The 24,373-nt window shown below is 41.3% G+C and overlaps 1 long non-coding RNA gene across 1 annotated transcript in view; it reads right to left on the bottom strand.

Annotated features, from left to right (window-relative positions):
* LOC112132709 (uncharacterized) overlaps window positions 1-24,373 on the bottom strand; it is a 306,500-nt gene that overhangs the window by 185,438 nt on the left and 96,689 nt on the right. The window contains exon 2 of the long non-coding RNA XR_002914425.3: window positions 23,100-23,198. This is a non-coding gene — a long non-coding RNA (uncharacterized LOC112132709). The remainder of the gene's footprint in view (window positions 1-23,099; window positions 23,199-24,373) is intronic.

Here is a 24,373-nt window from a genome sequence, read left to right as displayed (position 1 = left end):
TAGTAGAAATAGGCTTAAAAATAGCCTCCCAAGTTAGCCTAGTTCTGCAATTTTACCATCCCATAGTGATAATGAAAAAATACTCTTCGTGAGTTTTCCTCTTTCATTTGGTTAAAACCCCCTCCTCCATATAAAATTAGATTCTATACTGATAGTATAATTACTGTATAATAGAGTTTGCTCAACCACTCAACACAAAATGCTTTGCTTTCATAGCATTTTAATATGAGCAGCATAATGGGCACCAGCTTGAAAATCAGCATGCCGGGAAGGAAGCTAGGACCCCAAACGAGCTTGAGTTTGTCAAATTTGTTTCAGCTGTTCAGCAAACTAGTTAATTCTAACCGACTTGACATGTGGATATCAAGCATATTCTGTTCCCAATCATGTATTTGGGTTAAAGAGAAAATGGTCTGGCTTCAGACCCACCATAATATCGACACCTGCCCTGCAGCTCTTTCAGGGCACATCACATGAGTGGCCTCGCCGCTTCCCATGCAGTGGGGAAATTGTATTTGTTCCACATTTATGGCTCTGAAGTGCTGATATTGAAAAGCTAGACATTCTCCATGACGCATCAATTTTAAATTAAATTTGACTTTTCTATTTCTCCCACTAAACACTGCTTTTATGGACTTAATGACTCCGTGTTGTACTCCATGTACTAAAACCATTTACTCCTTTGGGGATAAGAGATTAACACAGCTAATACAGTGAAACCCCCTATTTACGTAATTGCAATTTCCTCTTAGCCATAACAGAGGCTTTTTTGACTTCTTAAATGTCCAGTATTGCCAGAGTTAGCATAGTTTACGCAGCATGTCCACTTTATTCTCTAATTCCTCTGAAACAACTGGTAAATCTCCCTATTGTTTGTGGAGAGACTGATTCTAAAAGGCAATCAGTTTCTTTCACATACCTCCAATGAGTGCTAGAGAAACAGCCCAACAGAGGGGCTTTCTTCACCCATTTTCTACAGGGATAACAAATTCAGGAGCCTGGACAGGTAACATAAAATTAGGAAGTGAGGCCAGGTGTGGTGGCTCACGCTTGTAATCCTAGCACTTTGGGGGGCTGAGGCGGGTGGATCACCTGAGGTCAGGAGCTCCAGACCAGCCTGGCCAACATGGTGAAACCCCATCTTTACTAAAATACAAAAATCAGTTGGACGTGGTGATGGGTACCTGTAATCCCAGCTACTCAGGAGGCTGAGGCAGGAGAATCACTGGAACCCAGGAAGTGGAGGCTGCAGTGAGCCGTGATCATGCTACTGCACTCCAGCCTCGGTGGCAGAGTGAGACTCCATCTCAAAAAAAAAAAAAAAAAAAAAAAAAAATTAGGAAATGAACTGGGCATAGATAATAGGGCATCATGGGGCCTGTGCCACACTGCAGAGAGCATAACCCACCTAAATACAGTCCTTTCATTTTCCCTTTTTTTCTTTTAATATATATTGATCTGGCCAAAAGAACCACTACTGCTAGGCTAATACAGCACTTCCCAGTATCACTTCTCCAAAAGGAGATACTACAAAAAAAGTCATAAGCTTTCACCCTTCAAAACATTTTCCAAAATGTCTCCTTTTCATTAAGTTCAAAGGTCATGTAACTCCTGAAAATAGGAGATCTAAATATCCATCACTTGAGAATTTTTGTATCTAGGGTGAGGAAAATTCATGTAGCTATTTGTAGGGTAAACACACCTGATAGCAATAACTTAAGCATACCCTTAGAATGCACCCTGCATGGCAGATGCACCCGAACGTCTATTCCAAGCTAGGGATTTGGGAGTGGCTAATCCAGAAATTTGTTCCTGATGATGAGGAACATCTGAGCCCTCAGCTCATCCTGCGGAACATGGGCCAAACAGAGGATTGAGACCCTGGATTTCTGGGTTAAATGAAGGTTGCCAGGTGGGACCTGGAAGAGGAACGGGTTAAGGTAAAATGCTATATAAACTGCATGCTGTTTGCAAGCAGTTGCGGTTTTCCTGTCCAGCCCACCACCTTTGGACCATGTATAAGGTGGCTCTCCTGCCCAGCCCACCACCACTGGACTCTCTCCCCCGGATATCAACCCCCAATAAAACCCTATGTCTCATTTGCTGTTTCTGAGGCTCTTCTTTGGCCTCTTAAACCTGATGCCATCCCCATTGGCGTGCACAGAGGTTCGACACTACACTATTTTGTTGATGCTTTAAATATGTTTTATTATTTGTGCTGACTTGAAATTACAAGAAACAACCTGGGTAATTTAAGAATTTCTCTGCTTGTATTCTATATTTGCAACATTTTCTCTTGCTCTTCCTCCCAAAAGAAAATGCAATTGTCCACCCCCATCCAGGGGGGTATGCCTTCCAAGACCCCCCATGGATGCCTGAAACTACCTAGAGAATTGAACCTGCTCCTCCACTTACAATGGAGTTACAATCCAATAAACCCATTCTAAGCTGAAAAACGTATTTAATGCACCTAACTACGGAATATCATAGCTTAGCCTAGCCTACCTTGAACATGCTCAGAAGACATGCTAGCCTGCACTTGGGCAAAATTGCCTGACAACACAGTGCACTGCGTGCACTGCCCCTGCCCAGTATCACGAGAGAGGATCACATGAAAAAATGCTCACCACTAATGATCAGGCAAATGCAAATCAAAACCACAATTTGATACTACCTTACTCTTGCAAGAATGGCCGTAATTAATAAATCAAAAAATAATAGATGTTGGTATAGATGTGGTGAAAAGAGAACACTTTTACACTGCTGGTGAAAATGTAAACTAGTACAACCACTGTGAAAAACAGTGTGGAAATTCCTTAAATAACTAAAATTAGATCTACCATTTGATCCAGCAATCCCACTACTGGGGATCTACTCAGAGGAAAAGAAGTCATTATATGAAAAAGATACTTGTATGCACATGTTTACAGCAGCACAATTTGCAATTGCAAAAATATGGAACCAGCCCAAATGCCCATCAATCAATAAGTAGATAAAGAAAATATGGTGGGTGTGTGTGTGTGTGTGTGTGTGTGTGTGTGTGTGTGTGTGTACACCATGGAATACTACCCAGCCATAAAAAGGAACTAAATAATGGCATTCACAGCAACCTGGATGGAGTTGGAGACCATTATTCTAAGTGAAAAAACTCAGTAATGGAAAACTAAACATCGTATGTTTTCACTCCTAAGTGGGAGCTAAGCTATGAGGACGCAAAGGCATAAGAACAACACAATGGACTTTGAGGACTCGTGGGGAAGGGCGGGAGGGAGCAAGGGATAAAAGACTACACTTTGGGTACAGTATACACTGCTTGAGTGATGGGTGCACCAAAATCTCAGAAATCACCACTAAAGTACTTATCTAGGTAACCAAAAACCACCTGTTCCCCAAAAACCTATTGAAAAAAATACAAAAAAAAAGTATTGTATTGCCTTCTACTGAATGCATATTGCTTTTGCACAGTCCTAAAGTTGAAAAATCATTTAAGTCAAACCATCATAAATTGGGGACTAATTTGTACATACCTACGATAAAATTTAATTTATAGGTTGGGTGCAGTGGCTCATGCCTGTAATCCCAGCACTTTGGGAGGCCGAGGCAGGAGGATCACCTGAGATCAGGAGTTTGAGACCAACATGGTGAAATCTCGTCTCTACTAAAAATATAAAAATTAGCTGGACGTGGTGGCAGGTGCCTGTGATGCCAGCTACTCAAGAGGCTGAGGCAGGAGAATCCCTTGAGCTTGGGAGGCAGAGGTTGCAGTGAGCCGAGATTGTGCCACTGAACTCCAGCCTTGGTGACAGAGCAAGACTCCATCTCAAAAAAAAAAAAAAAAGTAATGTATAAATTAGGCCCAGTAAGACATTAACAATAACTAAAAACAGAACAACTATAACAAAATGCTGTAATAGAAGTTATGTAAATTTGGTGTCCCTCTCTCAAAATATTTTATGGCACTGTACTCACCTATTTCAGACCTCAGTTAACCACAGGTAACTAATTCAAGGAAAGCAAAACGTTGAATAACAGGGGACTGCTACTGGAGAAGACATTTATTGCATACATATATCTAAGTGTAAACGCGGAACCCACAGTAATTCTCACGAAATCCTCCACTATATGCAAACTTTTCCCAGCTCCCTATGTCACTAGGTAGGACCACATAACTGGCTTGGCCAATGAGCTGTGAGACGAAGTTACAAGGCCACATCTGGAATGAAGCTGTGAAAAGCCTTGGTACAGTTCTTTAGTCTCTTTCCCTGCCATGGTAACCAAAGAGGGAAGATTATTCCAGAAATTGCAGGTATAAGATGGAGAAGGCTACATCAGCCAGGTTCTGTGAGTGACTGTGTAAAACAAACTCCTTTCTCTTCCACCGCCTTAATTTGTTTTGTGCTGCAGTAACAGGATGCCTAAGACTGGATGATTTATAATGAACAGAAATGTATTGGCTTACAGTTCTGGAGGCGGGGAAGTTCAGTATCATGATGACAGCATCTGCGAAGGGCCTTCTTGCTGCATCATCACATGGCAGAAGGACAAAGAGAGGGCACGAGAGAGACAGAGAGCAAGAGGGGGTAAACCCACTCCCCAAGTGATGGCATTAATCCATTTATGAGGGCTGGGCCCTCATGGCCTAATCACTCTTAAAAGTCCCACATCTTAATACTGTTACAATGGTAATTAAATTTCAACATGAGTTTTGGAGAAGACAATCATTCAAACCATAGCATCCACCTACCAGCAAAAAGAAACAAACATTGTCATTTCGGGGTGGGAGAGCTTCTTACAATATATACCTAGCCTACCCCAGTTAAAACAAGAATCATACATCTTTGCAGTAGTAAAGATTCTCTCCTTCACTAAACTTTAGTCAGGCTCCTCTAAGTCTGACCTTGGTGTCTACCTAATTGGACCTGCATCGTGCCATTTTAGCAAAAATCCTGCTAAGTCACTGTATTAGGGTTCTTTAGAGTGTCAGAACTAATAGGATAGATGTATATATGAAGGGGAGTTTATTAAGGAGTATTGACCCACATGATCACAAGGTGAAGTCCCACGATAGGCCATCTACAAGCTGAGGAGCAAGGAAGACAGCAGTGGCTCAGTCCGAGTCCCAAACCTCAAAAGCAGGGACGCTGACAGTGCAACCTTCAGCCTGGGGCCAAAGGCCCAACAGCCCCTGCCAAAGCTGGTGTAGGTCCAAGAGTGCAAAAGCTGAGGAGCTTGGAGTCTGATGTTCAAGGGCAGGAAGCATCCAGCACAGGAGAAAGATGAAGACTGGAAGACTCAGCAAGTCTGCCCATTCCACTTTCTTCTTCATTCTACTTTATTCTAGCCACACTGGCAGCTGATTAGATGGTGCCCACCCAGACTGGGGATGGGTCCGCCTCTCCCAGTCCACTGACTCAAATGTTAATCTCCTTTTCAACACCCTCACAGAAACACCTAGAAACAATACTTTGCATCCTTTGATCCAATCAAGTTGACACTCACTATTAACCATCACGGTCAGGTTAGAGAGAATTCTCCACCTGTGATCTCTGATCATTCTCAGCATCTTTTCAGATGTCTTATCCCCCACCCTGATCACCCTAGCCTGCCTTCAGCAAGAATCCTTATAGGTTTGTTTAACCAAAACCCTCCCTACCGCTGCTGTTTCCTAATAGTATTTTCCATCCACTCACCCCTACCCTGCTCCTTGGCTATAAATCCCCACTTGTCCAAGCTGTATTCAAAATTGAGCCCAGTTCTATACTGAGATCTCTTTTCTCCTATTACAATAGCTCCTGAATAAAACCTGTTTAGGACACTTTATTGTCAAGCTCTAATTTTCCTTTAACAGCAGTAATTCTTTAATTGTGTCTGTCCATCCACTCATTCCACTTGGTTTCCCTCATAAAGTCTAAGCTAGATCAGTATACAACCATAACTACCCCAGCAATTTGGTAAAGGGCAATTTTTATGAACCTCTAAGTTATCCCAAATTTTTTTAATTTACATTAAGTCAAATACAGAATCCCAAAATTAATTTTAAAGAAAAATATTGTTTGAAATTAACTTATAGAAAAGAAAGCTAGTTTTCTATTTTTTTTCCTTAATATGCTATGTAAAGTTTTGAACTGATGATATTAATATATAATATTGCACCTGCACTGTGATGATTAATTATTACTTTATTAGGAGGATATATATGTTCATCATTGACACACTAACTACTAAGTGTGAAGGTTTGATTGATTTAAGAGATTAAGGGATAATTTTGTTTTTAAAATCAGTCTTCCATGAAGGTAGTATCTGTGTGCTGTGGACAGTCTATAGGTGTTGCCTATCACTGGATTGTGATGGATGAACACTCTATTCATAATTCAGACTGTCTCCCAATTGTTCATAAAAGCTGGCAATGCAGAGAGAATTCTGCTGAAAGAGCCACAAAAGAGTGAATTACAGAGAAATGTAAAACAATATGACAGAAGAGCATTTGGGCCAAAAATAAAGCAACCAAATCCAACAAATCTAAAAGGAGTGATTTTTTTTTTTAATTTTTTTGGCCAAATAGTACATTCAAATGTAGGTTCAAACAGCAAGCCTGCTGGTTCTCTGTCAGCAAAAATGCTAAATAGGGGCTAAGTTGTCTTCCTGGAGGGTGAGGTGCATAGACAAACTGAAAAGCCACCTGAAGTTTCAACCAAAAGCCAATTTAGATCAAGCTGAGCAAACAGACAGGTCTGCCGCCCAATTCAACACCAAGCTGTTTTTTTTGTTTTTTGTTTTTAATGTATATAAGTCAAAAAGTATTTTACAAGCCAAGGAAAACCCAGAGAGCAATGTATGGACTAATGACATAGTTCCCATTCAGGTCGGGGCCTGGAGTACAGCCTGGGGCAGTTCCCACTGTGCTTCCCAGCCCCCATGGCCATCTGTGTTTTTCACTGGTAAATTCAGAATAAAAAGAAAGTCAAGTGCAGCAGAGAACTGTGTGGGTTAGGAAGGAAGGGCAGTTCCACCCAGTTGGTCCAGGTTAAAATGGTCCAGGTTAAAATGGAGGCTGTTACTTGCTGAGAGCAGATTTGCACTCCTTTTTTTTTTTTTTTTTTTTTTTTTTTTTTTTTAAGCACCAGCTGAGATTCTGTCTCAATTGTCCTCAACATTGAGTCACTAACCAGCCACTGGGTGTGGAATTCTGGCAGCAGTAGCGCTTAACTCTGAGACTCCCCACTCCCCACCCACCAGCTCCTTGCCCTCTCTGCAATGGCTTTTTTTAGTAATAGAGGAAAAAAACTTTAAAATCCTGTTAATTCTGAGTATTGTTTACAAGTGATTATTTCTGAAGGGGCAAGGAGTGTTTGCAAAGGCCACTTTGGTTATATGAGATTTAAAAGGTTACTACAATTATTTATTTTTTGGTATATAAGATGCATTTGCATATGTAATTTCACAGAAGAATGGGGGCATTTTATGCACTTTCATCATGTTTATTGAAAGTGATCAGTTACGCTGTCTGCACAGACATAACAGTGGTATTTCTTCAAATTTTATCTTTTCCAGATTATTGCTATACATTAAAACTTCTAATTTTCTACTGGAGATGCATTATACTACATTTATAGGAACAAAATAATGTATTTTCTCTTTTGTAGACATGGCTGCCCGAAAGCAATTCAGTATTTTGCATCCTCCTTCAGTCAGCAACTACGACTTATTAGATGCAGGTGAGTTTTTTATACATTTGGAAGAGGATGTGTCTTATACACTTGCAAGAGCCTTGATGTCTCTGGATCTGAGCGCCCTTATCTGCAAAAAGAGAGAGCTGAACTCCAAATACCTTTAGCACTGCAAGTCTACAGCTGGCAATAGCTGTACCACAAAGATTAAAACAAGGCAATTCAGTAGGGGTAAACAATAAATAAATAAATCACTGAAATTGAATTAACTTGGTAGACAAAAGCAACCCTTAGACCACCAACGGTCATTTTGCAAATATTAATTTTTTAACTAAGGAACAATTATGTATGTCTTGTCTCTTTAAATTAGATTGGAAGTTCCTTGAGGTTAAAACCAATGCTTTTAATTAAGAATAAAATTTCCCACAACAAAATTAGGGCAGATCATAGTGCCAGATAAATGGCCTAGCAATAGAATGTGTTCGTAGATACATTAAAAAGAACCCAGGTCTTAGAGCTCTCAGGCCAGAGATTTTTCTTTCCATTACAATTTTCTGTCATCAAGGTTCAATGTAGGAAGCTTCTAGGAGAGACAATAACAATTGGGAGGAAGAAATCCAAGAGCGTTGAAATAGACATGAGCTACACAAGGATACTAAAGTCCTGGCATTGACTCTTTTTTACCAGCAATATTTCTAGAAGAAAATAGCCCCCTCCCTGGAAGTCTCTACAGAACACGTAGACAGCACTTGGTGATGAAGCCTGGGTTGGCAGCCCACGTTGCCTGATGTTTGTATTGAAACCCTTCCCTGGCAGAGCCTGGTGCCCGGTGGTGCCGACTGGGCTGGCTCAGTGCTGACAGACAGCTTCAGGGATGGACAGTTGCACTCTCAGGAGGTTGTATGCATAATCTCAGTTTGCAATTCTATTTTGTGAGAACAAAAGGGAAACAGTGGGGACTGGCTTGGCTGCTTCTCCAGATGCTTTTGACCAGGCAGGGAATGTAAAAAAGAAAATCTAGCTTGATAAATGCAACAAAGAGAGAGAAATATTCTCTATTTTCCCATTATGGTTAGCCAGGATGTGGTCTACAGATTATTTTAAGAAAACTATTAACCGAGCTTTACTGTTTTCCTGTTGTATGCTAGCAGCTTCATGTAGTCTGAGAGTCTCAGGCTGGCTGTTAGAAGCCTTGGGTTTTCAACCCCAGTCACCACCATCTTGGCACTTGATTTCTCAGAGCTTCAGTGTGTCTATCTATAATGTCATTTTTAATTCCTGTCCTTCCCTACCTCAAACGGATGCTGTGAGGACAAATGAGATGGCTCGATATTGCCTCCTTCCCTATCCATCTGGCTCTCTGATTTGCAAGGACCACATCAAGTTCTGGCCTAGAAAACAATAGAGTTGTGCCAGGAGTGAACGGAGGCAGAGTGGAGCCAGGCGGAAGCCCAACAGGACACAGAGGCAGAGATCCAGGCCAGAATTGGAACACTGGATTAGCCACAATTTCACATATTAACATTATGCCCAGTTCCCAAAAATACACATTTATGTGGTTATATGAACATCTTTGAGTCATTCAGGATTTGGTTGTATTATCATTATTTGAACCCCCAAGTGCAAAAATACAAGGACTATATACCGAGATTTTCTTCCTTTTTCAATGGAGTATTCTTCACTTGTGTGGGCCAGGCCTTGAGCCCCTTTTTTTGTCAAAAGTCCTAAAAGTGAGTTAACTGGTCATTTTAATTCATTTGGGTCCAACTGAGGTAATTTTATAGTCCCTCCTGGCTTTGAAAGATCCAACAGACCTTCAGCCTCCAGGCAACAGGAGTGAGCCCTGGAAAGGGTCTAAATGATGCAGGCCCTCCTCCCTGTATGTCAGCTCCTTCTCTCCCCTTGTTTCCAATCGAACTAATCCCCTCACAATTTCCCAGAGGCTTCTCCATCATGGACACCCACAGGAAACAAATAAGAGGAACAGGACAGGGTGCATTTCTGCTCTTTGTCAGTGCTAATTGTGAGCCAGTTATCTGATCTGCTGTGACTTGCTCTTTCTGGAAAGGTGTGCATAATTTGGCAATAGAATTCCAAGATTCTCATTTATTGTAAGTTGTGCCTTTGCCAATTGCTTTTGTCAGGGCTCCCCACTTCACCTCAAGTCTCTGCTCTCCACTTTTGCAAATGCACTGATCTGTGAAAATGAATTAAACAGATTAAAAAGCAGCTTTTCTTATTCATTGGAATAAAAACAGCAAAGGCAGACATGGTACATCCTTGTACGTAACTCCAAGAAAAAACAAACTACTTCACACAGAGGGTGGCCTGGCTCTCTGGGGAGAAAACAAACCCACAAAATGCTCTGTGACTCAAGTTAAGCCTCTCATATAATCTACAGTGAAGTTCTACTTAATGACAACCCACAATGATAATCCAATTATTAGGCTTTCAGCAAACCAACACCATAATGACATCATATATTCTTATAATTAAAGTTGATCTTTATATAAAGCTGTTCCTCTTTTTAGAGAGAGAGAAACATTTATGAGGTTAAATAACTCTCATCTTATAGACATCTCAAGTTCACAAATTTGTAGAGCCAAAGCACCAAAAAGAAGAAAGCACACACAGGTGTGTATTATCTGCAGTATGAGAAGGTTCTAGGTGCTGTTTTGACCCCACCTCGCTGACTAGGACCAAGCTAAAAGCAACCTGCATAGTAAGGCTGCACTATAAGTGCCCCCAAAGCATCATCTTGGTACATCCTAGGGCAGAGTTTTTGGGACCCTATCATTTTAAGACAAGTGATACAATGGGGGGTTCCTGGAGCTACCGCACTGCACTGCTCCAAGGAGCACCAATACCAACATAGTCCTCATGTTTGGTGACCTCTGGAGGTGGGAAGTGCACTGTGTGTGCAAACTAAATTGGTGGCCCTGAATCCCTTTATTAAAGAGGAGACACTTTGGTTTCTCTGTTTATTTGCTTAATGTTGTTTATTTGAGTACAGGAAGGGCAAGGGGGAGCAAAGAGAACACAGGAAGCGCCTCTGTAGAGGTGCAGTAGATTACCCACAACACCACCCGCAAACTCTGGTTCTTAGTTCAAAATGAAGTTAGCAAGGTTTTTCTTTTCTTTCTTTTTTTTCTTTTTTCGGAGACGGAGACTCACTCTGTCACCCAGGCTGGAGTGCAGTGGCATGCGATCCTGGCTCGCTGCAAACTCCGCCTCCCGAGTTCAAGCAATTCTCCTGCCTCAGCCTCCTGAGTAGCTAGGACTATAGGCGGGCGCGCCACCACGCCCAGCTAGTTTTGTATTTTTAGTAGAGACGAGGTTTCACCATGTTGGCCAGGCTGGTTTCAAACTCCCGCCCTCAGGTAATCTGCCCGCCTCGGCTTCCCAAAGTGCTGGGATTACAGGCATGAGCCACCGCGCCCGGCCAGGTTTTTTCATCTGTGTGTTGAATTCTCCTACAGTCTGCTCCCAGGTTTGTCATGAGGAATAAGTGAGACAAAGCACAAAAACTTTATGGCTGTCTACCTAGAGAATAGTAAGTGCTCATGAAAGAGTAGTTACTGTCATGGTGATTACTAGTATTACTGTCTTAAATAGGCTTGGCTGAATAGAAAATGAACCCACCAGCCTCATCAGTAGCAAATCAGTTTCCCTTTTGCAAACAGATAAGAGGGGAGATGAGCAAGTCTTATCATAAGCAACAACTTGCATTTATTTATTTATTTATTTTTATTGTTTTAAAGTAATGTAAGTTTTATACATATATTTTATGATTTTTCTCCTTTCTTAATTGTAAGAGATTTGAATTTAATAAGGGAAAGAAGTATACAGTGTCTCCTGCCTTTCTCGTGTGATTCAGATTAAATGTTTGTTTTTTGTTGTTTTTTTAACAGCTCATGTCTACAACCTGAGGAGTTTGTTTTTTGTTTTTTAATTTTCATTTCAAAAGGTTTTTGGGGAACAGGTGGTGTTTGGTTATATGAATAATTTCTTTAGTGGTGATTTCTGAGATTTTTGTGCAGCCATCACCCAAGCAGTGCACACTGTACCCACTGTATAATCTTTTATCCCTCACCCCCTTCCCACCTTTCCCCCGAGTCCTTAAAGTCCATTGTATCATTCTTATGCCTCTGCATCCTCATAGCTTAGCTCCCACTTACGGGTGAGAACATACAATGTTTGGTTTTCCATTCCTGAATTACTTCACTTAGAATAATGGTCTCCAATTCCATCTGGGTTGCTGCAAATGCCATTATTTCATTCCTTTTTATGGCTGAGTAGTATTCTAGTGTGTGTGTGTGTGTGTGTGTGTGTATGTGTGTATGTGTATATATCACTTTTTTTCTTTTTTTTTTGAGATGAAGTCTCGCTCTGTCGCCCAGGCTGGAGTGCAGTGGTGCAATCTTGGCTCACTGCAAGCTCCGCCTCCCGGATTCAAGCAATTCTCCTGCTTCAGCCTCCTCAGTAGCTGGGATTACAGGCGCACACCACCACGCTTGGCTAATTTTTGTATTTTTAGCAGAGATGAGGTTTCACCATGTTGGTCAGGCTGTTCTCGAACTCCTGACCTCGTAATCTGCCCGCCTTGGCCTCCCAAAGTGCTGAGATTACAGGCGTGAGCCACCGCACCTGGCCATCACATTTTCTTTATCCACTCATTGATTGGCGGACATTTGGGCTGGTTCCATATTTTTGCAATTATGAATACAAGCAGCAACTTTTCAAGGAACCACCACAGTACTCTCAGAAATAATGGCACCGAAACATTACTCCTTTGCTTTCATCGCCATTTTAGACTTTTCACAGAATGCTCATATCGCTCTGCTGTGTTTCTCATTTTGGGTGGGACAAATTATCATTGGGTGGGACAAATTATCATTGGGTGAGGCCATCTCATGCATTGTAGGACATTTAGCACCTCCGGCCTCTCCCATTCATACCAGTACAAATACCAATAGTACTAGAAATATGACTGGTAATTACTGGGAGTGGCCAGGGGTGTTACATGTCATTAAGCTCAGTTACTGGAACAACCCAAATAACACCTTACACGTCTCCAGTTGCTGTCTGGAGATAGAACTGTGCCACTTCAGACTTTTTGGTAAAGAAAGTATCACTATGTCCACTTCACAACTGGAGAAACTGAGGCATAAAGTGTGCCTGACCAAGTTAATTAGAGAGCCCAGACAGTAAAAACAAGTAGTAAATGACATGTATGTCACAAACAGTGATTATCAAGTGGGGTGGGGGAGGGACATTACTCTGAAGGCTTTTCTAACTACACAGACACTCCCGTAGACACTCACTCTAGTGAAAAATCACTGTCCTAATGAGTTATCATTAATGATGGGAGTGTGTTATACTCCTTAGGGTTTGAAGACGTGAAAATGATCACAAGTGCTAAAAAATATGCAGATTTTCTTTCCGTGTACCTGGCTGTTATTCTGGAAAATAAAAAGGAGAGGAAGAAGGCATAGCAATGGAGAAATCACAACTCTAAAACACCTGAATCCCAATCCCTGAAGGCGGTCCAGTCCCTGACCTGACCCCATACCAACTCCATCCTCACAGTTTTAATACCTTGCACCTGTTAGCAATATTTCACAAAACGGCATGTGGATTAGCATCCATAGTATCCATAATTAGTAGTTCTTGTTAAATGAATTTAACATCGTGTGTCCTCTCTTTGTCTCATTCTGTCATGTGATATGATAACATTTAGATGCCACCTTTTTTTTTTTTTTTTTTTGAGATGGATTCTTTCTCTTGTCACCCAGGTTGGAGTGCAGTGGCATGAACTTGGCTCACCGTAACCTCCACTTCCCAGGTTCAAGTGATTCTCCTGCCTCAGCCTCCCGAGTAACTGGGATTACAGGCGTGCACCACCACGCACAGCTAATTTTTGTATTTTTAGTAGAGACAGGGTTTCACCATGTTGCCCAAGCTGGTCTCGAACTCCTAACCTCGTGATCCACCCACCTCAGCCTCCCAAAGTGTTGGGATTACAGGCATGAGCCACCGCGCCAGGCCCTAGACGCCACCTTTTTGTTGGAAGGTATATTCCTCTGTTTTGTTGAAGTCAGTGAGAAAATACATTTCTCCATATTAAAATGTATTATCCTGCCAACTCTTCAGGAACATGTCTATTTTGAATAGGGAGAGAGACTGGTGTTCAGTTGTCTCCTTCAACTTTGTGTGAAAAGGAGTAAACAGGAGGGTGCAGTGGCTGGACAGAGAGGACAGTTGGTTCCATCCAGTGGCTTTATTTTGAGCCTCTGAATAAATTTCCTAGCTTGAAAAGAAACTGTGGCTTCTGCTGTGCAATAAGCTCAGATTTTCTTTTTTGGAAGTCTTCAGAGCTGAAAGCCAAGTTTGACCTTAAATGCTCTGAGCCTTGATTCTTTCCGGTGTACTTTTTAACTCAAGTATAAAAGAACACCTGAGTTCTTGCTAAAGGAAATAGAGGCTTCTGAATTTCTTTGTGTGCCAGAGAGGGTTCAACTTCTATGCGGGCTCTTCCAATACTTGGCTAACTTTTTCTATCTTTCTCCCCCCGCTAGCTGTCCTTTTCATTGCTTAGGAAAAGAATTTCAAAAGTATCCAAAATTAGAGCTGTAATGCATAGGATCATGGAAAACATTTAGAATGAGTTCAGCAAATCCACAACACACACACACGCGCGCGCGCACACACACACACACACAAAGACCATGGGGGCAGAGGAGCAGAGGAGGTGGTAATGTCTGCATTTAATTCTGAAACAGCAACACAAAGTTTTAAAATCACATGCTTGGATTTTAAGTCAAGAAATATTTTTGGAACACCAGCCAGCCAATGTGCCAACCACTGGGTGAGGTACTGAGGAAGGGAGTTGGAGGGAAAAAGGGAGATAAAAGGCAATTCCCACCAATCCCTGGAATAGGTAGGTAACTTTGTCCTCCTGGTATGAGAAGGGCCAAGGACATCTCTCACACTCCCCCAGGTTCCAAGAGCTTCTGGCTAGCCAGAAGACGAGAAGTAGAAGAAAATTAAAAAAAAAAAAAAAAAAAAAAACTCACAGAAAATAAGGGGTAATAGGAGGTCAGAGGAAGGAAAGCTTTCCTGATAGCCAAGACATCGGATTTTCAGCAGTCCTTTAGGAGTTCCTGATATCTAATGACAGAGGGACCAAATAACCTATTTAAAAACTGAGAACATGTACCACTTCATCACAGGAAATTCTATTTTGGAGGCATTCATTCATGCATTCACTAAATAGTTATGGGACACCTACCATGCCAGACACTGGAGAAACACAGATATGTCTGGCTGAGTCCGTACACTCAAGTTACTTACTGAATCTATAGATTATTGTTCACACTCTTCACTCCCTCCATATTAGAAGGAATACACATCCATGCGCTTTACCAGATAACCTGGCAATAATACTGCATCAGAGTAAGTAGAGCACATTTCTCCACACCACTGATGTTGGGTCTGGGCAGATGACTTGCTTAAGTCAACGGAATGTTAGTGCATTTGAAGTGAACCAAGGCTTTCAGTGTGTTTGTACAATTTGCCTTGGCCTCTTGTGCTTACCATTTCCAGAAGAATAAATTGCCCTAGAAAAAACATGAGTGAGGAATGAAGAAGCATGCAGAGGAGACTTACATTCAATTCTCAAGCTGGAGTCCAGTTGAGCCCAGTCTCGATCAGCCAAACCAGAGTAGGCTTGCAGAGCAAAAAGAGAAATGTTTGTGGTTGAAAGCCGCTAAGATTTCGGGGGCTGTTTGTTTTGTAGCTTTATTATAGCAATAGTTTATTAATACATTGACCAACGGCATGAAACAACAAACAATGAAGTGTGAAAAATTTTTGCTGATGCCTTTTAGGGTGATCAGTGTATCTGACTCACACAGGACAGTCTCTGTTTTCAAACTGCAAGTCCTGCATCTCAGAAAATCCAGTATGGTCAGTCATCTTAGTGCCTTCCCACCTCCAATTTCAGAATCCTTTTTGCCTGTTGGTGCTAGCCATAGCTCTGCTGTAGACATCCGAGGCCCTCATGCTGTGTCTAATTGTTTCTGCTCCTGTCCCAGACCCTCACCCACCATTTCCACAGCTCCTCACTTACCTCTGCCCCACGAACAATTTGTCCAGCATTAGACCCATGTATTTTCTGTCTCTCTTCAAAATTTGCCTATCTCCAGTAGTTACTAATTGCTGATAAAATTTATTTACAAGTTGTTAATGGTGATATAGTATTCCAAAAGATGTTTCTATTAAAACAAAACAAAACAAAAGTCTCCTGGAGTGGCAGTGCCTTAACCCAGGGCAGCAGACGTGGGTGCTGCTACTCTCCCCAACCTGAATCCATGGCAGACGTCAGTAATCAAGTACGACACTGTTCCCATTAAGCCCAGATGCAGATTCAAAATCCTGCTCAACACAATGCTTTTGGTAACTGCTTCAAACATACTAGAGTTGGAACATAAAATGAATCCCATATGTCAAACATGCCTTAGGCCAGGAAAGAAATGGTGGGAATCTAACCTCTTTATTTTATTTATTTATTTTTTTTTTTGAGACAGAGTTTCCACTTTTGTTACCCGGGCTGGAGTGCAATGGCGTGATCTTGGCTCACCACAACCTCTGCCTCCCGGGTTCAAGTGATTCTATTGTCTCAGCCTCCCAAATAGCTGGAATTACAGGCATGCGCCACCATGCCTGGCTGATTTTGTATTTTTAGTAGAGACGGGGTTTCTTCATGTTGGTGAGGCTGGTCTCGATCTCCCCACCTCAGGTGATCTGCCCACCTCGGCCTATCCAAGATGCTGGGATTACAGGCGTGAGCCATCACTCCGGGACCTAACCTGACTCTATGTCTGAAGGCAGGTGGAAGCATGGGACGAACAGTACGTTGAGAATCAGGCAACCAAGAATCCATTTCTGTGACTGATCAAGTTAACAAAATTTTCCTGGCCTCAGCTTCCTCATTTGTAAAAAAAGAATTTCATTAATTCCACGGCCTCTGGGCTAAGAATTTCTCTCTGTAATGTTATGACTTTAAAGAAAAAAATAATTTATCTGGTACCTTCCAATTCTACAGGACTGTGTTTCTACGAACCCATACTAAAGGGTTTCCTTTAGACAGGAAAGAGCAAAAATAGCTATGCTGAGAGGATCAAATGAGGCCACAAATTTAAAAATATTTTGCTAGTTGTAATGTGTTCTAGAAAAGAGAAGGGAAATGATTTTATGGTTATTATTTGTCATTATCATCTCATCTTCTAACCTCTTCCTTACTGTAGTCACAGGGCAACTGGATCTCTGTTCAGGGTAGGGGTGGCAAGAGCTCATGATGAGGATTTTCCTGTTGCCCCATTAAACAAACAAGGCTGGGTGTGGTGGCTTATGCCTGTAATCCCAACACTTTGGGAGGCCGAGGCGGGCAGGTCACCTGAGGTCAGGAATTCGAGACCAGCCTGGCCAATATGGTGAAACCCCGTCTCTAATAAAAATACAAAAAAATTACCCAGTCGTGGTGGCAGGCACCTGTAGTCCCAGCTACTATGGAGGCTGAGGTGGGAGGATCGCTTGAACCCAGGAGGCAAATGTTGCTGCCAGCAAAGATGGCGCCACTGCACTCCAGCCTAGGCAATGAGAAAGAAAAACTCCGTCTCAAAAAAAGACTAAGCAAACAGGAGAAAATTTAGGAAGTCCAATCACCATGCTAGAGTGTTGGTACCAGAAAATAAGTTTAAATTTAAGAAGGACGTAGGAGCTTGGCAAATACCTTAAGCACTTTAAACATCCATTTATGTATCCCCAAATTGTAGAAACACTTACACCTCATTTTTAATAAGGCCTAGCTGAATAAAGAGAATAATTAGCTATGTTATTATGGGGATTCTCTACAACTTAACTAAAACATTTAATCTAATGCCTGTCACATTATAAGTAGTATACAAATGGCAATGGCCATGAATGTTATTAAAGTGGTGACTTCATCAATTGTCTTGTAAACCATCTGAAGAAAGGCCTAGCATAAGTGAGACGACATCCATGGTCTAGAAAAGGGCAGCCAAAGGGGCTGACCCAGGCATCCAGGCACTGGGGAGTTGGGTGCCCAGGGTAGAAGGGGCGGCCATTTGGCTTTCCCTGCCTAGATCAGTACCAGTGAATCCATCTCACCCGGCAAATGGATTGTTGTTGCTTTTGCTCCCTTGCAGGGATGCTTTGCCCAGGATAACTCAGGGATTTGGCTTGGTTAGTACAGCTGCTCCTGGTGAGAGTTTGTAGGTGTCCAGCTCAGCAACCACACTGACTCTGAGGACACTGACAACTTTGGAGTTTAGACTTGCCACTTCCATGTAAGTGGTCCTACACCAGGGTGGTGCCTGCACCAGGACGGTGCTACCACGTCCATGCAGCAAGCAGGCATCCCTCAGCAGAGGGCTGTAAGATTTCATTTACATGACAGTCTGGAAAAAGCAAAACTATAGGCACAAGAAATAGGTCAGTGTTGCCAGAGGCTGACATCAGGGAAGGGGATGGACTGCAAAGGGGCATGAGAGGATTTTTGGGGGTGATAGAAATTGTTATAGGCTCAATTTTGTCCCCGCTGCAACCCCACCGCAATTCATGTGTTGAAGCCCTAACCCCCAGTAGTTCAGAATGGGACTGTATTTGGAGATAGGGTCTTTAAAGAGGTAATCGAGTTAAAATGAGGTCTGTAGGTGGGCCTAACACAATCTGACTGGTATCCTTATGAGAGGAGGAAACCTGGACAGAGAGACACCATATACGTGCACGCACAGAGGAAAGACTAAGTGAAGACACAGCCAAGAAGGGAGGCCGCAGGAGAAACCGAGCCTGCCTGCAACTTGATCTTGGACTCTCCAGCCTCCAGAACTGTGAGAAAATAAATTTCTGTAGTCTAAGCCACACCGTTTGGGGTACTTTGTTATGGCAGCCCTAGCAAACTAATACAGGAAAATCCTATACTTTGATTATGATCAATTATGAAATCAATTGTTTACCTTTGTCAAAGCTAAAAATTGTAGGCCTACAGAGGGTGACTTTCACCATATACAAACTATTTCTCATTAAACCTGACTTTTAAAAAGTGCTATCAGTCTTTTTTTTTTGAGACAGTCTTGCTCTGTTGCCCAGGCTGAAGTGCAGTGGCCTGATCTTGGCTCACGGCAACCTCCGCCTCCTGGGTTCAAGTGATTCTCCTGCCTCAGCCTCCTGAGTAGCTGGGACTACAGTCGTGCACTCCCATACCAGGCTAATTTTTGTATTTTTAGTAGAGTCGGGGTTTCACCATGTTGACCAGGCTGGTTTCAAATTCCTGGCCTCAGGTGATCTGCCTGTCTTCCAAAGTGCTGTGCTTAGAGGTACGAGCCACCACATTCAGCCTTCCAGTCATATTTTTAAAGTTTGGCATAATAGTAAATAACAATGATAGCAATAACAATATCTCTGTGAAGAATTTTCTAAATATAACAGAAAATTCACAATTATATAATAAGCAAATATTATTCTTAAAATTTTATTTTGCTTAATTTTTCAAATGCAAACAGTTTTACAAAGATGGTAATTATGATATAATGCAATCTCCATTGTAATGTTCTTCTGTATAAGTAATTTGTGTATAAGCATTTGCTGGCTTAAAAAAGATGTAATCATCCGTGGAAATCATCATTCTCAGTAAACTATCGCAAGGACAAAAAACCAAACACCGCATGTTCTCACTCATAGGTGGGAATTGAACAATGAGAACACATGGACACAGGAAGGGGAACATCACACTCTGGGGACTGTTATGGGGTTGGGGGAGGGGGGAGGGATAGCATTAGGAGATATACCTAACGTGTACCCTAAAACTTAAAGTATAATAATAAAAAAAAAAGATATAATCATCCTGAAAGCTATGCAGCTAAGGTACTCTCTATTAATATCAACTGTCAACCTGTAGTCTTATTTACTTGAAGTTTCTTAATTGTTTTGTTTATAAAATTAACTACATTCATAATCCCCATTCATAATTGCAATATTGTACTCTTGCAATAATAAACATACTTTTTTATGTATTTTAAATTTTAAACGGACAGAGAATTTCAATATATAAAGCATATTACATATAGAATGTTTTTACCTGTATTTTAATGTAATTATTCAGATGGGCATGCTTTGTTCTTCTTACTAATTTTTTATGCCAATTATGCATGATGATAAATAATACGATCAGGCTGTCATTGATCATCTCAGGTTCAGAGATACCATCAATAACGCAGAAGTGGGACATTTGTTTACTCAGCCTTTAAAGGCTATGGCCAAAACTAAAGCCAAATAGACAGTTTGGCCAAATACTGTACAAAGATTGAAGCAAAATTTCAGTGCATTTCTATATGAAATGAATAGAAACAAAACGAATTGAACTACAGCATAAGTTAATGAGACTAAAGATAAACAGTGAATCTATAAATGCAAGAGGACATACTTCGTCATTTTTTTAGATGAGAAAAAGCACCGACATTGTAAGTGTGTATTTCTCATTCTTACAAACAGAAGTGTAAATATACATGCTCCAGGAATGATCACTGCTGTAATCCTGAACACCTAGTCTTCCAATACAAAAATTCAGTCTCCCATGTGTAACTGACCCTTGCCTTGACAGATTTCTGAAACTACAGTTCAGAAACTATTGCAACCAGAGTTGCTAGGGAGTAACTTTGCCCTTTCCTGCCTAGTGATTTCTTTGGGGAACGACTCATAATTTACAAGATATTTTCAGCAAGGCAGCCCGGCCTGCAGGACTGGGACCCTTTCTGAGCCCACCTGTAACTTCATGACAAATGCTTTAATAATCTGCCTGTTTGCTGCTTCTCGTCCTTCAGTGCTTTGCTCTAAAGACATTTGTTTTTTAAATCTATCTGAGGAAAAAGCCCTGGATAATGCAGCTTTTTCCATGATTCTGTCCACGGCCTGCCCACGGGTCAGTATTCAATGATGCCAGTGCCTCAGAGCCTAATTATTAGATGACATATTTCCTCCTGAGGTGGCACAAGCTGTTTCTTTCTTTCATAAGGTAAAAATGTGTGGACTAATCCATAATCAAACAAGGAGGGAAAATCTCTACTTAGCATAAGCACAGTCCAGAACAAAAGTTCAAACACCAATTAGTAACAATATGAATTTAAATCAGAATAGCCAATTTGCCAGTATGAAAATCCCAGCCAGGAAAATGTTTCTTCCTTTTCTGCAATAACAGCCCCCTCATGTACAAATAGTAGAGTGCCAGAGAGTTAGAGATCCTCTATTGGTATTTTTAACTTCTTCTATGCATAGCCATTGTCTTCATTGCAGCAACCAACCAGGGTGTTGCTGGGCAGGAGAATGTGCAAAATTATCCCAGCAGGTCATCTAATAGTGAACATGACTATGATATGGGGGCTAGCTGGAACAGCCATAAAGCTAAGATAGTACTCAGTAGAAAGAGCGGGGGAATCGGCCAGGTATGGTGGCTCATGCCTGTAATCCCAGCACATTGGGAGCCCAAGGCAGGTGGATCACCTGAGGTCAGGGGTTTGAGACCACCAGCCTGGCCAACATAGTGAAACCCCGTCTCTACTAAAAATATCTAAATTAGCTGAGTGTGGTGGTGTGCATCTCTGGTCCCAGCTACTCAGGAGGCTGAGGCAGGAGAATCGCTTGAACCCAGGAGGTGGAGGTTGCAGTAAGCCGAGATCGCACCATTGCACTCCAAACTGGGTGAGAAGAGTGAAACTCTGTCTCATAAAAATGAAAGAAAGAAAGAAAGAAAGAAAGAAAGAAAGAAAGAAAGAAAGAAAGAAAGAAAGAAAGAAAGAAAGAAAGAAAGAAAGAAAGAAAGGAAGGAAGGAAGGAAGGAAGGAAGGAAGGAAGGAAGGAAGGAAGGAAGGAAGGAAGGAAGGAAGGAAGAAAGAAGGAAAGAAAGAAAGAAAGAAAGAAAAAGAAAAAGAAAAGGGAAGAGAAAAGAGAAGGATTAATGAAGTTCTAGTCCACCTCTTCCTCAACACAGCTGTGAGGCAAGGAGCAAGTCACTCACCCTTTCTGAGCCTCAGTTTCCTCATTGTAAAATGGCAAAAGTAATATGTGAAATGTCTTGGGAATTAAAGTGCGCTCAAATGTAGGAGATTAGTAACAGAATCATAGGACAGTTTTCCATTGAGCCCAAAGGTACGAGCAGCATAGTCCCTACCTAATTTGGTGCTATGGTGCAGCTATGGCTAAGAGTTGATGCAAATGGAACCCTCATGGGTGTTACCACTGTATCCTCGCAAGAGTATTTTTCCTCTCCCTGCACCTTAGGCCTTTGGAAATGAGTTTTTCCAAATATTGTTTGAAATCACAGAAAGAATTCACAACCAGAGTATATATACCTGCTTCTTTGAATAAGTGCTTCTTCTCTTACAAGCACTGAATCTAAGATCTGAGGCTAAAGATGGGTGAAACTCTTCCTCATACTCTCTAGGGATAAAGTAGTGGCATTCTTCATGTAAAATGGACTCTCTCCATTGGCCCCACATAGTATAATGTTCAGATTTACAAATTCGTATCTTATTTCCTCCAGTGAATGCATAGCAATATATAATACAGATAGATCCAGTTAAAGATACTTCCAGACCCTGAGAGACTGAGTTTAAAAAGTCAAATACAGAAATTAGACAAATGATATATGTGAAGTAAAGAGAATTTGGAAGCATTGATCAACAAAGAGGAAATATTAAATATAGAGATGAAGAAAAGTAACTTGAACTGAATGAAAGAACAATGAAAATTTTACACAACATTTTAAAAGAGGCACCAATGACAAACATTGGTTGAGTAAATAATTATCTTAGGGAAAAAGGGGAGCACCTTAATTTATTTAATTTAATTAAAGAGTTTCATTAACTTATTAAAACCTTCAAAAATCCATGGGTTTCCTCTAACAAAACCTGCTGAAGCCCACTGTGGGTGGAATGCTGTGCTCTCAGTGGAAGGGTAATGCCAGAGAAGAAGATGGAGGAGAACTGGGTTTGAGCCCCAGTGTTATCCTTTGCTGCAGGACTTTAAGCAAGGCGCTCAGCTTCTCTGGGTCTGGTTTCTACAACTACAAGATGTGTGATTAGACTAGATTAAAAGTAGCAAACTGGAGATCAGAAGGCTGCTCTCCAAATGAACCAAAACAAAAACATTTTGGAAACTACATAAAAATCGAGACTGCTGGATTTTCCTGAAAAGTTAGAGTAGCCCCTCACTTTGGTTAGCCTTACTGTACACAATAATAGGCTGGAGCTGACTGTCTTTCTGCCAGGGGAAAGTATAGTTCCCTAGTGGTATGTGGAGTCAGCAAATGTCTACTTACACAATTACACTTTGCCCTGCTTCACTCACTTAAATTACCTGCCCTGGCCTGGGAGCATTTACATTTGTATCACTGGATAGCTGTTCTCCATCATCCCATTTGGTCTTCAGACGCCATAATCCTTTAAAGCTCTGCACCTGGAATGAAAAATCCAGCACAATGAATTCTCATCTTACTCTCTAATTTCAATCATCCCATCAGTTGGAGAAAAGCACTTAGAGATTTGGATCTAGAAACTGAAACGTATGTACTGATGGTCTGAAAACTCTTTAAAAAATAAACTAACCACCTTCCACCCCTCACGTGTCACTGTGATATTTACTTTAGCTTCCTGTTCATCCACTTTGCTTCCTGTCCAAGTTGATTTCTGCTTTACAGTCAAACGTACAAAGACTTTCCACAGTAATCAATTTCAAAGCATAACATTAATCTGGTTCACTTGAACCAAACACTTCAGAAACCTAAAATGCTAACTTAATGAGAATAATACCTGGATGCCAAAGATGGAACCCTTGAAGCTTTTTAAACAACTAAAAGATTTCCTGCAAACACTAAATCTTGTCTCTTACCCCTTTTTAAACCACTTTCATAAAAGAAAATCTATTCTATTTTGACCAGACGGAGCACAAACACAAGGTTAAAAGTATTTGCCTGACACTTTTCAATACCCCTGCTTTGAATGCAGCAGTTTGTTTTGCTGCCGTATTTCTTTCAAATGATGTGCTTTGTGAGAATTCTAGATTCATCAAAATACCTATAAGCAAAGTTTTTAGTAGAAAGCGTTAGCTAGTTGCTTGCATGCTTTTGAATGTGAGAGATTTTCCCATATGTTGCCATATCATTTAGATTATATCTAAATGATGCCAAAAAACTGGAGGAAAAGAGTGAGATTCTATTATCTATGTTTTATCTGCAAGTCACCAAACAGATAGCTGTTTCAGATCACCCAGCTGTGTGGCAACATATAGCTAAAACATCTGGGTGATTAGCTGAATTACTCATTTTCATCAAGACATTTTGTTCTCCTATAGACAATATCTGAGCTATACACATGGATGTGTACAGTATATGCATGTGTTTACCTATGTACATGTGTCCCTAAGATGACAAATTTAAACAATTGTTTTAGACACAAAATGCAGGGTGAGATCTCCCTTCATCTCCTGCTGGACGATTCTAACAACCAATGGCTGTTTTCCATCTACGCCTGCCAACCCTGAGTCAGGCCAAGGAGCAAAGCTGGGAGGTCAACCCAGGCAAAGCCAGCAGAAAAGGGCTGTACTTCCCTTCTTTGTAATCCCGAGCCAAGAAC

The sequence above is a fragment of the Pongo abelii genome, chromosome 2 (assembly GCF_028885655.2).
Source record: "Pongo abelii isolate AG06213 chromosome 2, NHGRI_mPonAbe1-v2.0_pri, whole genome shotgun sequence".
In the NCBI taxonomy this organism is placed as follows: domain Eukaryota; kingdom Metazoa; phylum Chordata; class Mammalia; order Primates; family Hominidae; genus Pongo; species Pongo abelii.
The sequence above is the reverse complement of the archived record's forward strand: the minus strand, read 5'-3'. Positions and strand labels throughout refer to the sequence as shown.